Raw genomic sequence first — 26,053 nt, forward strand, 5'->3', positions numbered from 1 at the left:
CTGTGGTCTGTTTTCTGTTGCTAATAGCATAGTACCAGAGACTGGGGAGTTATAATGAAAAGATGTTTTATTTAAGCTCATGGTTCTGGTCCAAGGTCCAGAACCTGCATCTGGGGATACCCTTCTTGGCAGAGTCCTGAGGTGGTCCTGGGCATTACATGGCCAGACACGGGGAGCTGAGACCTAACTCTGCAGATAACCCACTAACTGTATACGTGGATCAACCCACTCAGAAGAGAGCCTTGATCACCTCTTAAAGGTCCCACCTGCTCTCACCTCTTAATATCTTATTAGGGTATTAAATTTCAAGATGAGTTTCAGAGGGGACAAACCACACTCAGACCATATCACTCACCTAAGTCTTTTTTTATTTCCCCCCTTTGGTACCAGGGATTGAACTCAGGGGCACTTGACCACTGAGCCACATCTCCAGCCTTATTTTGTATTTTATTTAGAGACAGGGTCTTACTGAGTTGCTCAGCACCTCGCTTTAGCTGAGGCTGGCTTTGAACTCAAGATCCTCCTGCCTCAGCCTCCTGAGCTGCTGGGCTGCTGGGATTACAGGTGTGGCCACCATGCCTAGCCTCACCTAAGTCCTGAAGGGTCAGACTCTACCTCCTTTTCTGAAGCAGTCTGTGCCTCCTCTGACTTTCATTGTCCTCTGAATTCTTCCAGTTTATATTTGTTTCACAACACTAGCCACGGTAGTTTAAATTTAATCCTTAACCAGTGTCACATTGTGATCCTGTTAAATGGTTATCAGGCACTCCCTGGACTCATCTTGTCTTTTTGTCTTGAATGATTACAATCTTTTATTGCTGTTTGGTTGACTGGGTTTATGCCTTTTATCTTGATGGAGGGCAGGGACCATTCCTTCAGCACCTCCCACAGATACTGTGTTCAGCATGTCGATTGATCTTATTGATTATTGATCAGATTACCTAAATGAAATCACAGACAAAAGATCATTTTCCATATCTTGAAATTTAACTAAATAAAACCGAGCACCTTTCCAGGCAGTGCACAATGCCGAGTATAAAATGCCAGGAACAGAGTAAACAAACAGAAGCGGGGGCCTCAGCTCGTAGGGTCCTGGAAAAGGGCATGGGAAGTAGGTGGCCAGGACAGCAGGCTGCACTGTTCCCAGACTAGTCTTGTAACCTGTGAGGCAGAATGCTGGCCACTGCCCCCGGCATGTGCTTCTCCCGCAAAGGAAAGGGGGTCAGCTCTCCTGATAATTTCAAAACCAGTTTTTGCAGATTACATTGTCACAGTGTCATACATTGAGAGTTGTCTGCAGTGCCAGGGACTGAACCCACATACATGCCTCTTGTATGCTAGGCGAGTGCCCTATCACTGAGCTACATGCCCAGCCCCACTGAAGAGTATTTTAGGGTTTTACCACATTGGCAGCCCTCTGGATGAGTTGAAGACATGGGATTATTGTTATTTTTCAATACATGGTTCTATGTTAGCATTCATGTTGGTATTATTTGGCAGGGTTGGGTGTACTTATAACCACAGAATACATTTGTTGGGTGCTTTTCACAGGACGTGCCCTGTGCAGGGACTTTATGGGAGCTCTCTCACTTCATCTTTTCCAGTCTTTCAAAGCAGGCCCTGCTGTTAGCACGGAGAGGACTAAGGCTTGGGAAAGTTACTTGCCCAAGGTCCTGCAGCTCTCAGAGTTCACTGGAGTTTGAACCTGGGTCTGTCTGGTTCCAAACCCTTTGCTTTAACCCCTTTGATATTCCTTCTCTCCTGCCCCTTTCCCAGAACCTGGGAGCAGCTTCTGCTCAGTTCTCTTGTGCTGGCCCCGTGGATGGGGATGGGAGATGACGTCTCCCTCTAAGATTGCTGCCTTTTGTCCAAATGTGCTGGCGGGGGGCCAGGCCTGGAAACTCTCTGCTCATGGAAAGAAAGAACAGAAGCCAGAAAAAGAGGGTGGGAAGGAGTCTGAGGGGGAGGAAAGGAAGAGGACAGGAAGGGGAGAGAGCGAGGGGGTGGGAAGGCAAGTTTTCAGGCAGTGCAGCTGGAGAGAGGTGGCTGCCAGGAAGCAAGTGAACGTGACCTTCAGGTGCATTCCACTCAAGAGGCTGTTTGGGGTGTGATGTGAGCATTCAGCCCTGGCAGGGCGCAGGCCCTGGGCTGTCCAGGGTGCCCAGAGGCCAGGAGAGTCATGCAGGGTGGCCCTTCTTCCCCTCGGGATTACTATTTGGTGAGGTCAGGTTAAAATGAACATCAGCAAGGCCTACAGGGGGGGGAAAGTCACAAATGGAAACTGAGAGGGCTGTCTCCGCTAGAGGGCTGGCTGCAGGCTGCTTCCAATAAAATCAGCTCTTGGGTTAGGGTCATAGCTCAGTGGTAGAGCACTGCCTAGCACGTGTGAGGCCCTGGGTTCCATCCTCAGCACCACATCAAATAAATACATGAAATAAAGGTCTTGTCTCTCTCTTTTTTTAAATAACTTTATATATTTTAAATTTTTTTTTATTTTTTATTTTTTTAGTTGTCGATGGACCTCTATTTTATTTGTATGTGGTGCTGAGAATCGAACCCAGGGCTTCACGCATGCTAGGCAAGCGCTTTACCACTGAGCCACAACCCTACCCTTGGCTCTCTCTTTAAAAAAAAAAAAAAAAAAAAAATCAGCTCTTAACAATTCAGAGTGCCTCCTCTGGATCCAGGAATGGAAGACTCTATCTACTCTGCCCTTGGGCACACGTTAGGCATCTGAAGGAGAATCTGACAGGACTCATGTAGCAACCACGTAGCCAGAGGAAAAGGTCATTCCTCCAGATCTTGGTTTCCACGTCTATAAAGGGGGCAATAATAGGGTTAATGTAAAAATGTGATGAGGGGCTGAGGCTGTAGCTCAGTGGCAGAGCGCTTGTCTACCATGTGTGAGCCTCTGGGTTCCATCCTCAGCACCACATAAAATAAATAAGGTAAAAAAAAATTTTTTTTTTTAAATGCGATGAGCTAGGCGCAGTGTGCATGCCTGTAATCCCAGTGGCCTGGGAGGCTGAGGCAGGAGGATAACAAATTCAAAGCCAGCCTCAAAATAAAAAAGGGCTGGGTATGTGGCTAGGTGGTTAAGTGCCCCTGGGTTCAATCCCTGGTGCAAAAAATATAAAAATGAAAGAACTCATGTCCTGTCAATAATGTTAGCCATTCATTCATTATTGCAGTCTAATCTGAAGTGTCAAAACATAAACGTGGGGCTGGGGCTGTGGCCGTGGCTCAGTGGTAGAGTGCTCACAAGCACGTGTGAGGCACTGGGTCAAGCCCCATCGCCACATAAAAATAAGTAAATAAAATAAAGGTATTATGTTGATCAACAATTAAAAATAAAAAAAAGTGAAACCTTAAAAAATATATTTTAATATTTGAAGTCAACAATAAGAGAACATAAGGCATGTATATTTAATCAAGGGTAGATATGTTAATAATTCCTATAGAAATTCAGAGGAGGAAGAACTTTAGCTTGGGGTAATCAGGATAGGTTTTATGGAAAAGTTGGGGTTTCAGCTAGACTTGATGGGGAATGTAATAACACAGAAGAAGGTGGGGAAATACCCAAGCAAGATTGCAAATATAAGTGTGGGAATGAGGAAATTCCAACTCCCCAAAGCCCAGGAGTAACTTTGCCATTAGGACACTCTATCCATTCTCTTTTGCAAGAAATAAACTTGGATATGGTATTTGGTATATGTATTTCAGCTGCAAAAAAATTACCAGGAGCTGTGACAAATGGAGAGGACTTTGAGTGTGAAGTAACATGGCTTCTACCCAGTCTGGCATAGGTAGATTTCTGTTGTGATTGCTTTGGTGTGTTCTCTCTGTGTATCTTTGTGGAAGAGCATTCAGTAGGAGTCCATGGTTAATATTACTTGATATCTGTGGGCCATTTTTTTTTTAACGGTTCTGGGAATCAAACCCAGGGACTAATACATGTTAGACAACAAGCACTCTACCACTGAGTTGCACTCCCCAGCCCTTGGATTTTTCTTGCTTAAAACAAACAAAACAAAACAAAACAAAAAAACCCTCAACATCTTAGTAACAAAGAGCATTTCTCACTTGAAAAAACAAAAATGAAAACAACAAAACACTAACTCCAGAAATCTGTTGGGGTTGTGAAGAGGCTGGCTTCTCTACTGACAAAGGGCAGCGGGGTGGGAGGGACAAAGGAAAATAAAAAAGAAACACTGTTTGTAACAGATTTTTTTGCTGCCGTGATGAAAAGATGTGACAAGAACAATTTTAGAGGAGGAAAAGTTTATTTGGGACTCACAATTTCAGAAGTCCCAGTCCACATATGGCCGAGTCCATTGCTTTGGGTCCAACGTGAGTCAGAACATCATGGCAGAGGAGTGTGGTGGAGGAAAGCAAGTCTGGACATGGCCTCCAAGAAGCAGTGACACTTCTGCTTTGCAGACACAAAATATGTACCCCAAAGTCACATTCCCAGTGACCCATCTCCAGCTATACCCTACCTGTTTACAGTTACCACCTAGATAATCCCTATCAGAATTAATGCACTGATTAGGTTAAAACTCAACCTAATTGTATCACCTCTAAACATTCTTACATTGTCTCACATATGAGCTTTTGGAGGTCATATGGAAACCATAACAAATACCTACAACAAGAATATGTAGAGTTGGGGATATAGCTCAGTTGATAGAGTGCATACCTCACATGCACAAGACCCTAGGTTGAATCCCCAGCACCACCCCATCCTGCAAAAAAATAAATAAATAAATAAAAGAATAGATAACCAAGGAACCCCAGTCCTCTGAAGGAAACTTCTTTACAGAAATGTGGTTACTGGGTTGGAGTGTGGAGGTGGTGAATGAGCCCTGGGTGGGGTGACAGGGCCTTGGGTTCAGCTTCTGCCTCCGCCGGCAAACCGGCTGGGCCAGTGTAGTCATTTCCAGTGCTAATTTCTTGCCTGTCACCATCCTATGTTCCTGTTTGGGAGCATCTTCATGACAAGGGCTTTTCTAGCTTCATTATGTATTGCTTTTGCATTAACTTATTGAATTTCCTCACTGGATAGGAACATTTAAGAAGCATTGTCATTTATAGGCTGGGTTCTCAGTGACCTACTGGGTCATGAGGAGAGAGCTGTTGAGGCCAGGAGGAGGATGTGGCAGGCCGGGTCAGCCAGTGCAGGCGACACTCCCAACAGGGTCCTGGGAGAAGGGGCTCAGCATTTCCTGGAGCCAACTAACTACCATAAATAGACAGAGGGATGGGAAAAGGATTCAGTCATCCCTTTTCCTCCTGTCAACTCAGCTCTTCCTTCTGGTCGCCAGACTAGGCAGCCTCTTGTAAATGTTTTTCGTTCACGTGTTCCCTGCCAGTGGGGGATGGGGATGGGGATGTGAGATCTGCTTTCTCAAATATTGTAGATCCAAAGCAAAAAGGCATGTATGCCTTTGTTAACCACAGTAAGTTCTCATCAGGCCATTTCAACATACGCCAGAGTTTTATCAGTGGGGTTTGATTGAGAAGAAAGAAGGAAAGGGTAGATCTTCTGATACTGTGGCCTCATTAACTTCATTCGAGGGTTCGGCACATCTAACTCTTGTAATACCTTCCCAGGTCCTCAAAAGGTTAGGTCTCAGTGACATGAGCCATACTAATACTTTAGATGTCCCTAGCACCACGTCACGAAGTCTGCTCAGGGCTGAAAGAGGACTTGAGAGCTGCTCTAGTGATCTCCATAGTGTAGAAATATGGTGGACCACCCCCAACCCTCTGTGCAGGCTGGAGGAAAACTGGGGCTTCAGTTTCTTTAGCTGAAGTTTGCTCAGCTTCAGCCATATGGATGCAGATCATCTTTTAAAACAGTGACACACATAGCAGTTTTTCTTTTTTCTCACGTTGGGAAAGTAATTGAGCGCAGATTGAACACGACAGTATGGGTTGGCGGAGTATCCTTGGGTTGTCTAAGGAAAGGGCACCATGGCGGCCTGGCCCAGAGTGGCCCCAACCCAAGCAAGGGCAGAGCCACCTTTCCACCAGCATGCGTCCGCTTCCGGTGCTCCACTCTGGGCTCAGTCCTCCTGGGGTGCAAAGGGCGCCGAGCGCTTCCGGTTCCAGCCACGCAAGGCTTGACGCAGCTCTCCGGAAGCGGGCCCTGATTGGCCCGATTTGACTCAGGCCTCCTTTACAGCCAATCATCTGTGACCTGGGGGGAGGGTCCACGGCTCTTATATGGCGGCCGGTGGGCTTGTGGCCCTTGGTTGAGGGAAGGGGAGCGTGGCGAAAACGATGACTCCTCGCGAGGTAGGCGAGCTGTGCGTCGTGCCTTCGTATTTACCGCCTGTGCTTTTGTTTTCTTCAGCCATTTTGCACTCGTAGGTCTTAACGTCTGTGCTCGCAGGATCGAGCCCTGAAGTTCTTGCTGAGTGCCTTGACCGAAGTGGAAGTTGCTTGGCAGGGAGTCAAGGGTGTGTACAGGAAGGACACACCTTCCTAACCTTGGGGGCTAGACCCAGCTTTTTAAAGCGCAGTGATACTATCTATCAGCTGTGTGCCTCAGTCTCCTGTAGAGGACACCGTGCCCAGGACACTGTGCTAGGTAGACGCTTGCTCACCTGCCTTCCTTTTCTCCTTCCTCTTTATGACCATCTTATTTTGAGATATAATTCACATACAATAAAAAGCTCATCCAAGCGTGCAATTTGATTTTTTTTTTTTTTTTTTACATGTAAAGTTGAGTAACTATCGTCACAATTGTAGCCACCTTAGCCCTTAGCCACCCCACCCCCAGTTTCCTTAAGCCCTAAGCAAAAACTAAGCTACTCTTATCTATGGATCAGCCTATTTGGAACATTCATATAAATGGAGTCACATAATATATAGACTTTTTCCCCCCCCTCCAGTACTGGGGATTGAATCCAGGTGTACTCTACTACGCTGACTACACACCCAGCCCTGTTTTATTTGTTTTATTATTTTTATTTTTTACAGTGCTGGGGATTGAACCCAGGGCCTTGTGTGTTATGGGGCGCAACTTAAGAACAGACCAATGATCACTGAGAAGTCCAAATTTGAGAGTCTTTATTAAGCTGGCCAGCTGACTGTCTCACACAATGCCCCAAAAAATGGCTATTGGGAGAATAGCCCCGACCACAGGGTTGTAGGGGTTCTTACACCAAAAATCACATTAATCATAAGTGTAGAGACAGGATCTCACTGAGTTGCTTGGCAACTTGCTTTTTGCTGAGGCTGGCTTTGAACTCGGATCCTCCTTCCTCAGCCTCCAGAACTGCCTGGGATTTTAGGGGTGAGCCCACCACAACCCTGCCCCTTTTTATTTTTATTTTGAGATAGGGTCTTGCTAAATTGTCCAAGGTGGCCTGGAATTTCGATCCTTCCTCTTTAGTCTCCAGAGTAATGGGGATTACAAGCATGCGCTATGTGGACTTTTTTTGACTGGTTTCTATTTGCTTAAACATGTTTTCAAGGTTCATTCATGTTATGGCATGCATATATACTTTATTTATTTTGTGACTAAATAAAATTTCCTGGTATGGATATACCACACTTTATTTATTTAGCCTTTTGGGTTATTTCTGCTTTCTGGTTCATTCCTGTAGAAGAACATATCTGACATTTGTTTTTATTTCTCTTGGGAACTGCATTATTTCTGTGACTAATTATGTTTGTGCTTAATGCATTGCCTGACAGATTTTAACAGTGTTAATTTCTTTACCCTGACCTTCCCAGAAGGTTATGAATGAAAGTTATTTCCTGCTTGTTGCTCTTAGAAGAAAGGCAGGCTGCTCCCAAAAGCCTGACCCCCTCGGGTCACATTCTGAGGTTAGGGTCCTCAGCATCACTGAATAGAAGATTCTCAAATCAGGCATGAGAGAGGTGATGATCCCAGATATGGTGAGTGAAAGGTACTGAGAGAACAGCTATCAAGTTTTGATGGGTAAAACAGAATTTGGAATAAAAAGATAAGGATTAGATTCCCAATTCTTCTATTTGAACACTATGATAATTGGTAAGTCTGACCTTTGATCTTCTCATTTTCAAAGTGAGAATAACAATAATTACATTTGGAAAATGGAAGAATGTCAGGTTCAGTGGTGACTGTTCACTCCTCAGACTATAGCCCATTTGTGAAACTAGTTCGTGCCTGCAGCTGGTTTTCTATCTCTGAGGAAAACCCAGGCCCATCTCAGAGTTCACAAAGTTTGCAGGCACATCCAAATTTTCGAGGGTGATTTTAATTTGAGTCCTATTCATTTGGGCTCTTCAGTTATTCCAGCACCATTTATTAAAAAGTCCAGGATTAAAGGTGGAACTCAGTGGTAGAGTGTTTGCCTAGCATGTGTGAGGTCCTGGGTCCAGTCCCCCCATACTGCCAAAAAAAAAAAAAAAGGAAGATCCATCTTTGCCCTAGTGATTTAAGATGTCACCTTTGTTTTACATAAGTTCTAAGTTGTGTGTCTTGGATCTGTGCCTCTTTCTGTTCTGTACCACTGGCCTGTTTATTCTTGTGGCTGTACCACGCTGTTTTAATTATAGAGGCTTTATAGTATGTTTTCATATCTGGTATGAAAAGTCTTCCCCACAACTTTTAATATTTTCCTAGCTCTTCTTGCATGTTTGGTACTCTTGTCCTAAGATATTCAGCATCCACCTGGAAGGGCCTGGTGGACAGCAGGGGTGGAATAAGGGTTATAAGGGTTGAGTTGTCTCTTGGACCTGGGGGGGCTTACTTCGGTAAACTGGCTTTGTTACATTCTGTTCTCTTTTATATTCTTGAGCGCTGGAAGCTTGTAGTTACTGGATAGCTCTCATTTTCCCTGAACCCCCAAACAATCATGCAAGACTGTTTCTGATTTGTTGTTGGCAGTACTGGGCATAAAATTCAGTACCTATCACTGAACTACATTCTGTGTTTTTTGTTTGTTTTTTGTTTTTCCTACAGCCCCAGGCCTTTTTACTTTTATTTTGAGCAGGGTCTCACTAAGCTGCCCAGGCTGCCCTGGAACTTGTGAACCTCCTACTTCAGCCACCCAGGTCGCTGGGATCATAGGTGTGCACGACTCCACCTGGCTTCTAACAATTTGTCAATCAAAAAAATAGGAACTTTAAAAAGGAAAAGTAGTGCTCCTTTTGGCAACACATAGGCTAAAGTTGTGAATGAAGACAACTGCGTAAGGCAGAGGAGAGTCTGTGAGCCGTTTTACCTGGTGAGCATTCTGTGGTTTTTGATGTTTTTTTTTGGTACTGGGGATTGAGCCCCTAGGCACTTAACCACTGAACCACATCCCAAGCCCGTTTTGTTTTTTTTTCTCATTAACATTTTTTTAGTTGTCAATGGACCTTTATTTAATTAATTAACTTATTTATATGTGGTGCTGAGAATCGAACCCTGTGCCCCACACATGCTAGGTGAGCACTCTACCACTGAGCTACAACCCCAGGACCCTCCCAGTCTTTTTTTATATTTTATTTAGAGACAGGGTCTTGCTGTGTTGCTCAGTGCCTTGCTAAGTTGCTGAGGCTGGCTTTGACCTTGCGATCTTCCTGCCTCACCTTCCTGCCTCACCTTCCTGAACCACTGGGATTACAGGTGTGCACCACCATGCCCAACCTATTATTTTTTATTTTGAGACATGATCTCATCAAGTTGCCCAAGATGACCTCAAACTTGGAATCCTCCTGCCTCAGCCTCCTAAGTAGCTAGGATACAGGGGAGCACCTCCATACTCAGCAAAACAATCTTTAATGGATAGATTTGGATAAGAACATACGTGAGTTTTCTGTACTCTTCTTGCATTGTTCTATAAGCTTGAAATTATTTCAGATAAAATTGTTAAGGTCATTATGCTTCTGATATCATCTTGGCAAAAGCTTTCCAGAAAGTCTACACAAGTAGGTTCCCAGATCCTGCTTTGGTTCGCGTGTTGACCCTACAAAGAAAGCCCACAAATCAGGTAGACAGAGTCAGCAGTTAGGCAGAATCACTGTTGCTTTTCATGCCATGATTTCTGCTTCCTGAAGTGTTGATTATCCTGAGATCATGCAGACTCCTGTGCTGTTCCCCAACACAGCCCAAAGGAGATTAGGCCCATCTTCCAGCCCCGCTCATGGGCTGCTCTTCCACAAAGGGTCCTCACCTTCACTTGTTCTGCTTATTCATATTGTGTTTTATTATAGACATTCTTGTGCATCTTATTTCTTGTTTGAGAATGAAAACTCTTGGGAGGGGCAAATAAATCTATTTTACATTTCTCCTAGGCCTGTGAAATGTGTTGTGGTGAAGTAGACACAACTATTAGTTGAAGGATAGATTAGATAACTCTTTCCTGTTAGCTGTCATCCCTGTGGTAATCTCAGTATTAGACCCATTGAGACAACGGTACCAGGGAGTGGTTACTGTGGCCCAGGATCTAAATCTTCCTGGTCACTAATGGAGAGGAGGTTATGACAATAAAACGTACTTATTCTCCATTTTAGGAAATACAGTGGCAAAGCAAAACAAGTTGTGGAGCGATGAACTCAAGAGAGCTGAATGCCTTGCAGCTATGGTGGCAACTGGAGTGCAACTCTGGGGCTTGCCAGGGACACTACAGGTTAGAAGGCTTGCCCAGCATGCACGAAGCCCTGGATTCAGTCTTCAGCACCACACACACACACAACACAACACACCCACACACACACAACACACAGCACAGAGTAACAGTTTAATGGTTTATAATACTCATGGAGTTGTGTAACCATCACCACAATCTACCATGGTTTTAAAAATTTTTTCTTTTTTGGCGATGCTGGTGATTGAAACAGGTCCTTATATATGCTAGATATAAGCACTGTGCCATTGAGCTACATCCCCATACCTCGCAACCAATTTAGGGCGTTTCATCACCTTGGGAAGAAGCCTCCAAACCCATTTGCAATCACTCCCCATTCTTCCACCTATTCCTGAACTCTGAAATCACCATTCTACTTTTTTTGTTTGTTTGTTTGTTTTTTTCGGTACTGGGGATTGAACCCAGAGGGACTTAACCAATGACCTACACATCCCTAGCCCTTTTGTAATTTTTATTTTGAGACAGGGCCTCGCTAAATTGCTGAGGCTAGCTTTGAACTTCTGATCCTCCAGTCTTAACCTCCCGAGTTGCTGGGATTATAGGTATGCACCACAATGCCCAATGCCTAAGCGCTTGTTTATTTTTTATTTTGAGGCGGTCTCACTAAATTGCTCAGGATCTTGTTAAGTTGCTGATGCTGGCCTGGAACTTGAAATCCTCTTGTCTCAGCCTCCCAAGTTACTGGGATTACAGGAATGCAACTCAGTGGTTAAGTGCCCCTAGGTTCAATCCCTGGTACCAAAATAAATAAATGCATAAAATAAAATATGTAGGGGCTGGGAGTGTAGCTCAATGATAGAGCATATGCTTGGCATGCAGGAAGCCATGGCTTCAATCCCTAGCATTAAAAAAAAATTATCTGAATTCAGACTATTGAGGCCATATTTTAGCAGCATTAGCATATTTCATAATTTGTGATTTTTTTTTTTTTTTTTTGGTACAGGGAATTGAATCTGGGGCACATTTAACTACTGAGCTACATCCATAGCCCTTTCTATTTTGAGACAGGTTCTTACTAAGTTGCTGAGGCTGGCCTCAAATTTGTAATCCTTCTGCCTCAGCCTCCCCAGTTGCTGGGATTACAGGCGTGGGCCACTACATCTGACCTTTATAACCTTTATCAGAGCGAGAACACCAGTAATTATCATGCATTAAACTGGGGAGGACTGACCAACTCCCCTAAGCCTTCCACAATGTAGTGTAGTGTTCACGTGCAAGAAGGCCATACATTGTACATTCTCTGTCTTACCCTCTATGGGATGGTGAACCCCAAAGGCAACATATGGAATTATTTCCACATTCCAATGAGTGAGGGGGAAAATGTGATTTGCAAATGTCGTCAAGTGAAAATGTGTTTCCATGCTACTAAGGTGACCAGCTGCATCTCTATATGTAAAAATGTTCTGCAGATGTGAGAAAATCCTTTCTGGGTTATGAAAGTGAGAACAAGACCTCTTGAGCTGCCTCTGGCCTCAGGATGCATCACCAAGTGTGGTCCAGTCTGTATTCTTAGACTGCTCAGATCCCAGAGGCTTCATTTGTCAAGCAAACTGACAGATGTAGATCAGAGAAAATACTGATCTGGTGCTTAAAAGAAAATATTTTTGTCAGTCGCTGAGTATTCACAATCAAGAAGGTCTTGACTGTTACTCAGATTGTATTCTTGTCTTGAGGCTTCCTTAAAGTGCAAAGGAACCTTGATATTAAACCCAGTGTAGGAAGTATGTTAATTTTACATCTTATAAATTACCATCTATAAAGAGAAAAGGTTTATTTGGAGCCAGAATAGAGTTCAGAGGTTATAATCCATGACTGATTTGCTCTGTTGTTTTGGTCAGGCAACACATCATGGCAGGAACATATGATACAGGAAAAATCACTCACCTCGTGGTCCTTGGGGCCAAAGAGAGCAAGGAGGGGACCAGGGACCCATTATCTCCTTCAAAGGCACACCCCCTTGACCTAAAGACCTCCCACTAGGCCCACATCTTAAAGGTTCTACAACATTCAGTCATACCAAGCTGAGAATCAAACTTAAATTCATAGGCCTTTTAGGGACTCTTAAGATCCACACTATAGCAGAAAGAGTCCGTGGGAACCGCATCTGGGTTCAACGAAGAAGACCAACTCACTTAGTGCTGATTAATACCTGCGTCAGCTTCCCAGGATACTCAGAAATAGGAGGAATCAAGTGCTGGAGTGAAATATAGCTTGACAAAAGAGAGGGCAAATTCGAGTGTTTCTGTTGCTGGTTGATATTTTAAATGACACGAAATAAACCCCATGTTTCAGCTCTATACCAGGAACTATATGCCTTTGAATTCCCTGGGGAACTACTTTGGTGACTTGATTCACTTGGTTGGGGCCATGGATTCCTCACTTTCAGAAATTGTCCCTGCTGAGATTGTTTTGTTTTTGTGTTGAGTATCGATCCCAGGGCCTTGTAGGCAAGCACTCTATCACTGAGTTATAGCCCATTTTACCTTATTTTTGAGACAGGGTCTCAGTAGTTTGTCCAGGCTGCCCTGGAACTAGCCATCCCTCCTGGGATTCCTAGTGTGGGATTCCTAGCGTGCACGCCCAGTCCTCTTTTTTTTAAATACAGTTCTTAGTATCCCAGGGGATTGGTTCCAGGATCCTGCTGGGATACCCAAATCCAAGGATGCTGAAATAACTCATATTAAGTGGCATAGTGCCTGTATATAACTAATGTACACCCTCCTGTATGCTTTACGTCATCTCTAGATTCACAATACCTAATACAATGTAGTGACATGTAAATAGGTGTTATGCTATATTTTTTTAGAGAATAGTGACAAGAAAAAAGTCCATACATTTTAGTTCAGATGCAGTTTTTTCCCCCAAATATTTTCGATCCATAGTTGGTTGAATCTGCAGATGTGTTCATTTCAGATACAGAGAGCTGCCTGCGTGTCCACCGGGTGTCATATGGCTAGCACACAACCATAGATTGCTCACCTGTTTTCATAGTCTCCCTCTCCTTCCAAATGTGAAAATATTGGTTTGTTCTTGAAATACAAAATAAATAAATAAATAAAACTACAAACTCTTTCTATTTTATTTTTCCCAAATCTTTTTGTTGAGGGAGGACGATGAAAATAAAGCATCAAAGCCGAGTGTGGTCATGCATACCTGTAATCCCAGCTACTCAGGGGTCTGAGGGCAGGAGGATCGCAAGTTCAAAGCCAGCCTCAGCATTTAGGGAGTCACTGAGTTGCTAAGCAGCTCAGCAAGACCCTGTCTCTAAATAAAATACAAAAAGGACTGGGGATGTGACTTGGTGGTTAAGTGGCCTCTAGTTCAATCCCTGGTACTAAGAAAAGAAGAAACGGAAGGAAGGAAGGGAGGGAGGGAAAGAAGAAAGAAGTTAGCATCGGGAGGCTCAGCTGTGCGTTTCACCATGCAGCTCTGTGTAGTAGCAGACTTACTATGTGGCTACAATCTTCTGCTTCCTTATCTCAATTTTCTTTTTTTTTTTGCTGCTGGGGAATGAACCCAGCGGCACTTAACCACTGAGCCATATCCCCAATCCTTTTTTATTTTGAGAAAGGGTCTCACTAAATTGCCTAGGGCTCACCAAGTTTCCTGGCTTTGAACTCATGATCCTCTGCCTCAGCCTCCGCAAGCTGCTGGAATTACAGGTGTGTGCCACTGCACGCCACTCAACTTATGTTGGGGATACAAATACCTTTTGGGTATGTTTGCTCAGAAACTGTTCAGTTTCAGAAGACAGTGGTTGTTTATAATTGTTATAGTTTCTCTCTACTTTTTGCCTTCTTTTCATAAGCTGGGAAAACTGAGAGATATTAGAATGTTTAAAGCTGAACACCCTGTTAGCTTTAGTTGTAAGGTAAAAAAACTCTTTAAAACTTAATTTATGTTGTACGTCATTTATGATCTAAACTAGATATTATATATGTATATAATATATGCACATACATATTATGTATTATATGCCTGGTGTGTGGTATTGTGGATTCTACACCTGCTAGGCAGGTGCTGTGTCACTGAACTACATCCCCAGCAACTATATTTTTTAATCAAGTTACACTTAATATATATTATGCTTCAGAACTGATATACCAAAGTTCCAGCAGGAAAGGGCACTGGAAATTTTAATTGCATGGATTTTATTCCTCACTCCACCTCCTTCCCTGCCCAGATTTCATTTTTTCCATTGAATAAAATTACAATTTAAATGAGATATAATGCACATGATTCTCCATTTTAAAGTGTAGAAGTCCAGTGGTTTGTAGTGTATTTACTGTATTATGCAGCTGTTAACAGTATCTAACATTAAAAGCAACCCTTACCTGCCAGCATTCAAGGTCTCTCTGCCTCCCCTTCCCCTGGAAACCTCTCATCGACCTTCTAATCCCTGAATTTGCCTCTGGACGTTACATAGCAGTGGAACCATACGCACGGTCTTTTGTCTGGCTTCCTTCACTTAGTGTTTCCATGGCTCATCTGCGTTGTGTGTGATGGTACTTCTGTCTTTTTCAGAGCTGAATTCCAGTGCATGGATAGATCACTATTGCTGATCCATTGGCCATTGGCCAGTTGATCAACACTTTCTCATTTCATTTTTTATTTAAATCACTTTTTGTTTTAAGATTTGGAAAGATCAGCTTGTTACTTTTTTCCTTATGGCTTAAACATACCTAGATTTACTTTTTCTATTCTCTAGTGCAGTGATGGCCAGACTTTTTTTTTTTTTTTTTTTTTTTGCGGTGCTGGGGATTGAACCCAGGGCCTTATGCTTGCGAGGCAGGCACTCTACCAACTGAGGCTATATCCCCAGCCCCAGACTTCTTTTGTAGGTGACATAACAGCAAAATTTCTGTCAACTGTGTACAGTGCACATCAACTCCTTTATGGTAGTCACCATAAAACCCCACCAGAGTTAATCGGAAGAATGTTCTTACTGTTGATGTGATCTCAGAGGCATCCTACTTAGTTCATAATGAATAATTAATGCCAGAATAAATATGAACAATGCTGTATTATAAAGGGAGCTCACTGTGCGAGGCCAAGCCTGGGACCAAGAGTAGCCACCTCCCTGGGCTGCTTGCACTGAAGGCCACACTGGCTTCAACAGCCTGCTGTTTCCACAGTGTCTTGGCTGGATTCCTCGAATGGCAGTGGAGGAAAGCTGCAGGCAGAGGCTGGGGTGGCACCCTTCCTTCAGATACCTGCGGGTCCACAGCCCCTTGGTGAGAACCGCGCTTAGGAAGAGATCCGGTCACTTGCTACATGTGGGAAAGCTCTTTGTATCTGTTTGAAAATCTTCATCCTTGCACACCTGTAATCCTGGCAACTCAGGAGGCTGAGGCAGAATTGCAAATTCAAGGCCAACTTCAGCAATTTAGCAAGGCCCTGATCTACTTAGTGAGACCCTGTCTCAAAATGAAGGTTGTCTCAAAGTGAGGGCTGGGGATGTGGCTCAGTGATTAGGCACCCTAATCAATCCCCAGTACAAAACAAAACAAACAACTTCATCCTTTTTCAGAGAAGTATTTGACATTTTAGTACTTGAAGTCACTTATAAAATAAAAACAGTATTCAGAGATCAGACTGAACTTTAAGCCAAAAACACTGTAAGGAATTGTAAAATATTGTTTTTTTTTTTTGTTTTGTTTGTTTTTTTTCTTTCTTTTTCTTTTTAAATCTAACAGTGGCAGTCTGGAGCAATTCAGTTTTCTGCGGGCTTTTAAAACTGGGACAGAAGCATTCCACTATGAGATTTCCATCTCCCTCTTTTTCTCTCTCTCATCAGCGTTAAAGATAATTAGAAGACTCTCCCCTGGCTTCTTAACCTCACCCCGAGTCCTTTAATAAATGTGATGCCAAGGCCCCAAAAGAACCTTTGAATCAAGAAAAGATTTATAGTGTTCACTTTAGCAAGCAAGGAGATACATAGGATTAGATTAGGATTTGATTAATAAATAGGTTATAGATGTTAGAATTTTTAAGATATTTAACATTTTTCTCCAATTTTAAGACAGTTTTAAAAGTTACAGAAATGTTCAAATATATGAAAATATATGACCTCTTATGTACCCATCCTACAGCTTCAAAATTTTTTGTGACATTTTAAGTCTAATTAGAATTATTAGTAATAATTAAGCCTATCTGGTTAACAGGAAGCTCTATTTTTATGGAAATCGGTCGAGTGGGAAAATGTGTTAATACCATTCATTTCATTCATTCTCCCTCTTGGTAAGCAGTCTGAATCACAAAGCCAGATTGTCTAAGATGAAATAAAGAATGCTGGGTAGTGTAAGCATCTTCCAAGACTTTTTCTTTTTTTTGAACTGGGGATTGAACCCAGAGGTGCTTTACCACTGAGCCACATCCCCAGCCCTTTTTATTTTTTTTTATTTTGAGACAGGGTCTCACTAAGTTGCTGGGACTGGCCTTGAATTTGTAATCCTCCTGCCTTAGCCTCCTAAGTCTCTGGGATTACAGGCCTGTGTCACCACACCCAGCTAAGACTTTTGACTTACCATATTTAAATGCAGATTCCACACCAGCCTCCAGATAGTTGGTTTTGGTACTTAAGAGAGGTACCCAAAAATTTTCATGTCTGCCAGGGTTTCCAGGTTAATGGAACAGATCCTAGTGACCCCACTTTGAGAAATGACTCCATTATCCAGACTACAAAATGATAGTAAACATTTATAGCAATAGTTTAAGTCACCAAGTACTCTCAGCAAAGTAGGCTAATTTATTATTTTTAATCATCAGAGTCAAAAAAGGAAAAGTAAAATTTTAATGGGAGCAGCATCTTCCATAGCTCTGGATTCGTAAGTGTTGATGTGCCAATTGCTGAGTGTGTAGGGGTTTCTGTGCCCTCCTGACTTCCAATCTCTGAAGACCACTTGAACTTGCCCTCAGAAAACAGCATCAGCTGTTTGTCTGGAGCCTCTGGTTTTAGTGTTAGAAGTTATTGCTGCCTGATGGGAAGCTGATTCACTCAGCACCATGTTTTGGAGGGTAAGTGCTTCTTGTGATCTTTAATCTCGAAGTCTGTATGTGGTCTCTGTGCATTAGACATAGTGAGCTTTTCTTTTGGAAAAGCTCTGCTTCCTGAGATGAGTAGGAAACCTGTTCCCTTGGAGGGAGAGCCTGGTTACAGCCTGCTGGTGACGCCAGCACAGTCCTGGTGCCCTCCCTGAGAACAGAGGCCCAGCCTTACTTTTCTTTGAGTTCCCAGAGCACTGTGCACATACAGCCTAGCCCCAGTCATGGTGAAGAGGGTGCCAGCTTGAAGGAGGAGGGTGGGTGGAAGGTCCTGGCTCATACAGAACAGGGCTGGGTGGTGTGGATTTGGTCTGTGTGGAGCCAGAGTGCAGCCCCTGGAGAGCAAGGAGCAGGGTGCAGAGTAGCTGCTCCTTTGCCATCCCTTGTGGCCCTCTGCCAGAGGAGGACAGAAGGGCACTGTCTGTGGGCCTGCTACATGGGAGGCTCCAGAAGCCTCATCTGTGCCAAGCATTATGAGAGGGACAATGAGTTCCTTCCTGTCCTTGAAAGGCCTTTCAGGCTCTCCCGCATCATAGGATGGGTGAGCCCGGGAGCCTGGCTTCTTTCAAGAACTGGGCTTGGTTGCAACACAGATCTACACCAGAATGTACAGTGCTGCAGAGTTTCTAGTAAGGGGACAGCCAGCTCATGGGTAGGCCCCAGCTCCATGCCCTCTCCACAACCACCCAGTTTGGTAGGCCTGTGGGTCCCTGTCCTAGTGGTGCAGTTCAGGGTTCTCTGCCTCCCGCTCTCTACTCTTGCAGCCCGTGTTCACTTATTTCTTTGTCTCTTCCTGTTCCCAAGAGTTATTTGCATGTCTTAAATCCCAGCCCTTTGATTTCTTGGAGACAGTGGTGCCCTGTGACCCAACGTGTAAACCAGCATGGGAGAGGGGTAGGAGTATTGGAAACTTGAGAAGGAGTGGGGAGAGGAAAAGGAACGTGAATCCCCAAGTCTCTCAGTCAAGAAGGCAGCTCCTGTCCACTGGGAGAGACTAGCTCTTCAGTGTTTGTGCTTTCCAGAAATAACCCATCCTGCTGCCTTTCTGGTAGGCCTCGTCTTCTTCACCCCCTCTACCTGAGCAGTGTCCATCTGTGGGGGTTGAGAGACATTCCCACAGAGTTCTCCAGGGACTTGCTGTAGAAATCATATACTTTGGTCACTTACTTGAGTTCATTGGAGTCAGCTGGGATTACAGGCATGTGCTACCACACCTAACAGGCCAATCTTTTTTATTTTGACTTAATTTGATTTGAGCTGAATTGTAGGAAGTGGTCAGATATTAGAGCTTTCTGGAAAAATGTTCTCCGAGCATGGCGTGTGGCCTCTGAGGGGCGGTGTGGTAATTTACAACCATTTAGTGGTCTAAAGACTGAGACTGCAGGCCAGGGAGGGTTTTAGTTGTGGGTACAGTGCCACAGCTCCTGACCTGTGTGATCAAACTCTTCTGTGGGGAGTCTAGGGAGATCGCCTGTTTGGAACAGGCAGTGGAAGATGCCTAGAAGCAGGAGATAGGATCTTGGTGCCCTGAGCATGGGCAGTCATGTAGAAGAGCTGGACTCAGAACTGGCCTGACAGCCTAGGGTCTTCTGGGATCACAGTGGACACAAAGAATGACAGCTGCTTCCCCAAAGAAGTACATGCCTCTCCTCACCCAGGGCTCCTCATTCTTGTTCCTTTCCTCAGTGTTCAACCCGATGCCCAAAGGAAGCAGAAAAGATGTAAGTGTAAAGGTTCTCCAGCATGGCAAGCTCGATATTTGAGACTTTGCTTAAAGGTAATGACAGGGCGAATCCAGTCCATGACTTGATTCTTTGTTTTGCATCATAAATACACTAATCCTTATTATGTTATGAACACTTTAATTCTTTTTGCGGGGAGAGGTACTGGAAAATGAACCCCGAAGCACCTTACCACTGAGCTACATTCCCAGGCCTTTTCATTTTTTTGAGACAGGATTTCCCTAAATTGCTTCACTAAGTTGGTGAGGCTGGCCTCAGACTTGTGATTCTCCTGCCTCAGCCTCCTGAGCTGCTGGGACTACAGGTGTGCGCTACCCAGCTTTTTTTTTTCCCTTTCTTTCTTTTTCTCGGCATTGGAGTAGAACCCAGGGCTTCCCGTGGGCTGGTCACACTCTATCAATGAGCAAAGCTCTGCTACCCACCTCTGAACACTTCAGTTCTTCATGAAAAAAAGGAAAACATCCTCCAAAATAAGCTAGCAGGTGGAAGTGAAACAGAAATGGTTCTTCGCCAAGAGTTATATGTTACTGTGTTATTGGCCAATTCAGAAATTCTGAGGTTTCCTGGAAAGTGTCAGTGACCTGGGGTAATAAGCAAAGGTCGTTTGCTTCATATCACCCCTTCGTGGGCACCCACGATTGCCTGTCTTCCGCAGAGGTACGAGGTGCCAGGCATCCTGAAAGAGGGGACAAAGCCATCTCTACCAAGGACTGGGCCCTTGGCAGCCAGGGGAGGACAGAGGAGCCCTGAGGCCTCAGTCTGGGCTCTGCACACCTTTGGCCGGGTGGCCTCCGTTCTGCCTCCCACCATCCCACCCTTGCTCCTCACCTCCTGGATTGCATCTGATAGGGACCAAGAACAAACCCAGCCTGGGGAGAAGGTTTGGGTGGATGCTCGACTTGGTTTTGGTTCCTCAGAGGGAGGCAGGCTGGTGGTTATGGTGGGATGAGGAGGAACTTCCTCCTGAAGAGGAAGGGAGTAGCTGCCTTCGAAGGACTGGAAGGAAGCTGGCCCTGCTCTCCAGGTGGCTCCTCTGGCCCCAGGCTGCCAGGTGCTTGGTGTCTGCAAGGGGTAGGCAGGCAGGAGGGCGTGAAGGAGCTCCAACCAAGGGCATATCAAGGTGAGTCTGCCTGCTTTCCCTGCCCCAGGTCATTCCCTCCTTTGCTCTACTTCATCCAGATGCCACGGGCCTGAGAGCAGGTGTGAGCTCCTTTTCCCATGCCAGCTAATAAACAAGTAACCAGACCTCTTGCCCATCACCTGCTGAGTGTGTGCCTTCCACTGTGCCCCGGGAGGCAGGTAGCAAGGTAGAGGAGGGATTCTGCCATCCAAGAGGCCCGAGCCAGAAAGAGTCCCAGAGACCCAAGCTGAGGAACCAGTTCTCAAAGGGATGGTCAAGGGAACTCATCTCAAGGGACGTTCTAAGGAACTGTGCTTTCTGTCCCTTCCAGGGGCTGAGACATAGCAAGGACATGAACTGGACACTGACCCAGAAGTCTCCTTTCAAAGTGGGCGAGCTGGGGAGAGCAGTGCCCTGGCATGGAGCTGTGTAACTCAAAGGATATGAGTTGAGCCAGACAGGCCTGGATTTGTGCATAACTTCATTGAGTTAGGCTTTCCTATCCACAAAACGGTGGGGATTGACTTTCAATTCCTCAGGGTTGTGGGGAGGACTCAGTGACATAACATATAAAAGTGCCTGGGACAGAAAAGAGGCTCAAGAAATCTTTAGCTTTCAAAAGGAATCTCAATGGAAACGTGACGATTTGAGATTTGAGAGAGATGTCCATAGGCCCTTTCTGAGGCTCTGTCCCATTTTGAAGGGGCTAATCTTCACGGTCCCAGACCCTCTCATTTCCCTGATGGCTAACACCTGTCACAAGCCTGGCAGAGGCCTGGACATAGAAGGGGTGGGGAGTGAGGGGGAGCTGAACTCCGATGGGGGAGAAAAAGTGCCTGCTTCTCTTCTCATCCTCAGCCTGACTCCCCATGTTCCTACAGAGGAAAGAAAGCAGAGATCAGCACAAGAATGAAACACAGGAGGCCCCTGGTGAGTCCTCCTGTGGGCCAGGCACAGTAGTAAACCCACTTCTTGATCATCTGACTGGGGCCTCAGAATGCTACTCTGCTGTTTCATTTTACATGATGCAGGGACTCAGAGGCCAAGCAATGCGCTCCAGAGCTGGATTTGGCATCCAGTCCCAAGCCTGTGTTCTTCAATGGGACACTGAAAGAAGAGGGAGAGGAAGTAACAGATGCTCTGCAGTGGTCAGGGCCTCCCTGCATGGAGGAAGCAGGATTAAAGGCTCAGAAGAAAAATCAATTCTGTTTTCTTCATCTCATCTCAGCCTTCCATATCTGTGGGTTCCACATCCATGGAGTTGACCACTTACAGATGGAAGATATTTGAACATACATATACAACTGAACATGGACAGCCTTTTTTCTTGTCATGATTCCCTAAATGACTACTGAAAATATTACTTACATAGGCTAAGATATTATAAGTAATCCAGAGATGATTTATAATATATGGGAGGATATATACAGATTATATGCAAACACTTTTTTTTTTTTTTTTTTTTTTTTGTGGTGCTGGGAATTGAACCCAGGGCCTTGTGCATGCGAGGCAAGCACTCTACCAACTGAGCCATATCCCCAGCCCAACTGAGCCCTTTTATATATGGGACTTGAACATTCAAAGATTTTGGTATCCCCAAGGGGTCCTGGAACCAATCCCCTATAGACAGAGAGGGATGACCATAATTCTACCCTAGGACTCATTTTCCAACATGGAGAGAAGCCAAGGAGAGGCAGGGAGGGCAGGACATGAATGCACTTTTGGAGTGATTGGTGTCATGAGTTGGGAGAAGAGGGAGCTCTTCTTGCAAGGCCTTCTAGACTCTGGCACACAGAGCCACCTTGAAAGGTTACCCTTGGCTACCCTGCCTTCCAGGGCTAGAGAAGTAGGGCTTGGGAGAGACCAGGAAATCATCAGCTGAAAAAAACTCCTGGAAGCCACGAGGAGCACATAGGAAAGGAGAGGGAGCGATGTGTTGGATCCCTTTCACTAATTAAGTAATTAATCTATCTATATTTTGGTACTATGGATGGAATCCAGGGGCATTTTATCACCAAGCTGAATCCCCAGCCTCATTTATTTTTGAGACAGAGTCTCACTAAATTGCTGAGGGCCTTGCTAAAACTGCCCAGACCGGCCTTGAACTTGTGATCCTCCTGCTTCAGTCTCCAATGTCTCTGGGATTACAGGCATGCACCACTGTGCCCGGCGTGGGACCCCTTTCATGGTGACAGAGACATATGATGACCGTGCGATGGAAGCAGCTCGGAGTTTGAAATGATGAGATGATCAGAGATAGAATCTAGAAAGCAGAGACCCCACCTGGTATCATTCATCAGACTCTGGTCCATTGTGTTACCCTTAAAGAAAAGGGAGAAAATAAAGCCCCACGTCCCTGAATGCCCCTTTCTGTTCCCTAAAACCTAGTCAAGTAAAGGGAACAATGAAAGCAAGCCTGGGCTGGAATATCTGGATACATGTTATCTTGAAGGACTCTGGTTTTCTCCCACGTATTCTGAGAACTAGGGCAAGTTAGTGTTATCTGTAGAAAACTGCTTTCTTGTACGCATGCCAGGACAACTGCTCCTTAAGGTGCTGATCACACAGGGACAAAGCAAGCTAAACTGATGCTGCCTCTGTCACCTAACCTATAAACCCCCTCCTTGCAGGGTGGACCAGCGCACCAGGGAGAGGGAAGTGCTCATCCAGGCAGCTGCCCCGGAAAAAGCACTGTGAGCAGAAGAGATGCGACTGTTTGATGAGATACCTGAAGCACTGCATGGAACAGAGCTATACTTGTCCAGCTTGTCACCATTGGACTTTTTGGTGAGGTGCTGAAGGCACTGCTTGGAGCAGAGGTGCATCTGTCCAGCCCAGCACCACTGGATCCTCTTGTCAGCATTTCTCAATAAACCCTGCATCTCATGTCCCACCTCGGAGACCTTCCTTGGTCTCTTTGAAACCTGTCCCACTGCCATAGCACTACTGGGCAGTAAAGACTACATGCAAGGAACAGAGGCAGTGACATTTTTTCTAAAACAAATTAGTGCCCAGAACTCAAAGATAGAAGGAATGACAGTCTGGGTTTAGGAGTTGTCACTAAGAAGCTCCCCAGCCTTCTGTTGTCATACTACACGCCTAAGATGCATTGGAATAGCAGTTGGGAGGCCACAAATTCAAAGGCTCCTGGGTTCTGTGTGCACTGGGTTAGGGGAGGCACCAGCTGTACTCTGCTCAGTTGTTCTCCTTGAACTTTGCAGTTTGCTTCCTTACACCTGAGGGCCCTGACAGTGATTAACCATTAGGAAGTCACGCCTCTGATCTTTACTTAGAAAGTGAAAACATATTGAATGATGCTTCTGCAAACAAAATAGTAATTTAAATGCTTATTTTTTACCCTTTTTTTGGGTGCTGGGGATCGAACCCAGGGCCTTGTGCTTACAAGGCAAGCACTCTACTGACTGAGCTATCTCCCCAGTCCTCTTACTTTTTAAAAATGCTTGCACTTTGCAAATTTGATTTCTGAAAGTTCACTGTGCTTAGTTGACATGAACATGGCATGAAGAAGAGCTTCAGAGAGCTCATAAAATGATCAAAACCCTTAGCTATGACTGTGACTTTTTGGGGGGTGGTTGTTAGGGATTAAACCAGTGATGCTTTGCCACTGAGCTACATCCCAGCCTTTCTTGTTTTTTTTTTTTTTTTTTTTTTTTTTGCGATAGGGCCTCCCTAAGTTGCCAATGCTGGCCTCTCATTTGGATCCTTCTCCTTTAGCCTCTGGAGTCACTGGGATTACAATGGGTGCCACCACACCCAGCCTTTCCTGTGACTTTGAACAAATCCCTCAAATCTCAGGTTTCCAGTATCTAACATTCCTTGTTATACAAAGTCCCTTATTTTTTGTTTTTCTCTCTCTCTCTCCTGAGCACCTCTCTTGGGGATTTATAAGGTTAAGTCTCTCTATTTTTTTTCCCCCTTGCCTAAACTTTAAGCCTCTGGGTCTAACCCTTCTGAAGGTACCTGAGCTAAAGACAAGAATGGTTTTCCTTGGGTTCAGAGGGACTGTCCTGGAGGCATGTCAGCACCTGTAAATTACCACTGCAGGCTTGTCTCCCTTTCCTCTGGGCACTCCTCTGCTCAAAAACTTCCCATCACCCCCCCCCCACCCCACCCCACCCCCAATTGCTTGCAGCATAAACTCCAAATTCTATCCAGGCCTTAAAAATCAGGCCAGGCCTATCTACCTGACCTTATTCCCAGTTCACTCCTTGTCTGTGACACAAATTCTCTGTGTCCCACCTTCCCTTTGCCTCTGCTTATGCTCTTCCCTACAACTAGACTGTCTTTCCTGTCTTCCATTTTCCCTCCACACCCCAATCCATTCAAGATCCTCCGCCAATCGAAGACCCAGGCAACTTCCTCAAATGCCCCAGCTTGTATTGGGGCCTCCTTTCCGTGAAGCCCACGGCATTTCGAGTCTGCGATCCGTGTGCCTCGAATGTGTGTCCTATTAGGGCGGTGGACACTAAAGAGTCATTTCTCCTCTGCAAGAGTTTCGGGACAAGCCCCGCTCCTCACGGGTTTGGGAGCTCTTCTATCTGGCGCTGGGCTCCTGGGCCTTTCCAAACCCTCTTCGCCTGTCTTATGACAGTCATTACTCCTGCCTGATTGCATGAAGCTTGGGGCAAATGTGGTGCCCCAAGCTGACTCTGCCTGGCGTGTCCCAGGCCCACTCTAGTCCCATAAATGGGTTAACTGGCCGGAGCAAAGCGAGGACCAGGGAGTGACCCTTCCGTGGCGTCTAAGTCCAGGTCTCCAGGTCTCCTTCCCAGGCTGAGCGCATCCTGCCAATGGCTCTCTGGCCCAGGTGGAATGGAGACCGCGACGCGGTGGTCTTCAGCACAGAAGGGGTTAAGCCACCATCTCCTCCACCCCCGATAGGCGAGGGGGCGAGTCCGGCAGAAGGTCCTGTTTACCGTGGCTCCCCTCGGCGGCGGGCCCTGGGAGAGGGGTTGCCGTGGCAACCGGCCCGGCGCCCGCCAGCTGCGGATTAGCTCACTGGAGCCGGGGCGGGATGGGTCGGGAGGAGGGGGCGCGCGTCACGGCAGATCGTCGCTGCGCCGCGAGAGGAAGAGGAAGGGGCAGCCCGACGAGTCGGTTCTCGGCTGGCGGGAGGGGCGCGGGGCGGCCGCGAGGAGCGCGCCGCCGAGGCCCGGGGCGGCGGGGACCCGACGAGAGCGCGCGGCGGGGACCCCCGGGGCCAGCCGGCGGTCGCGGGAGGCCGCGCGGACAAAGGCGCGGAGGGCTGCGGGCCATGGCGCCCCGGGGTCCCGCCGCCGCCCGGCCCCGCACCGCGCCGCCCGCCGCCCGGGCGCGCCCGGACGTCCCCGATGCACCCCGGAGCCCGCGGAGCCGCCGCCCGCGGGGAGGTAGGGCGGGGCCCGGGTGCGGGGCGAGCTGGGGAGACCCGGAGGGGACTGGAGGCGGGAGGGAGGAAACGGCTCCAGCTGCCCGAACCCGGAGTCGGGAGGCTGTTCGCTGCAGACCAGCGGCTGCGC

At 45.9% G+C, this 26,053-nt stretch overlaps 1 protein-coding gene and 1 long non-coding RNA gene across 5 annotated transcripts in view; one reads left to right on the top strand and one right to left on the bottom strand.

The window, feature by feature from the left end:
* The window catches only part of DENND2A (DENN domain containing 2A), a 117,675-nt gene that overhangs the window by 7,447 nt on the left and 84,175 nt on the right, over window positions 1–26,053 (top strand). For 2 of the 4 annotated variants that reach the window (XM_079150087.1, XM_079150090.1), the window contains exon 1: window positions 25,603–25,924. The exons of the other annotated variants lie outside the window; for them this stretch is intronic. The gene's annotated coding sequence lies outside the window, so the exon portion shown is untranslated. Of the gene's footprint in view, window positions 1–25,602; window positions 25,925–26,053 lie in introns of those variants that run through there. 4 annotated transcript variants of the gene reach the window in all.
* Window positions 1–26,053, bottom strand: part of LOC306667500 — a 33,826-nt gene that overhangs the window by 6,533 nt on the left and 1,240 nt on the right. The window lies entirely within an intron of this gene.

Source organism: Sciurus vulgaris, assembly GCF_902686455.1.
Source record: "Sciurus vulgaris genome assembly, chromosome: 8".
Taxonomy (NCBI): Eukaryota; Metazoa; Chordata; class Mammalia; order Rodentia; family Sciuridae; genus Sciurus; species Sciurus vulgaris.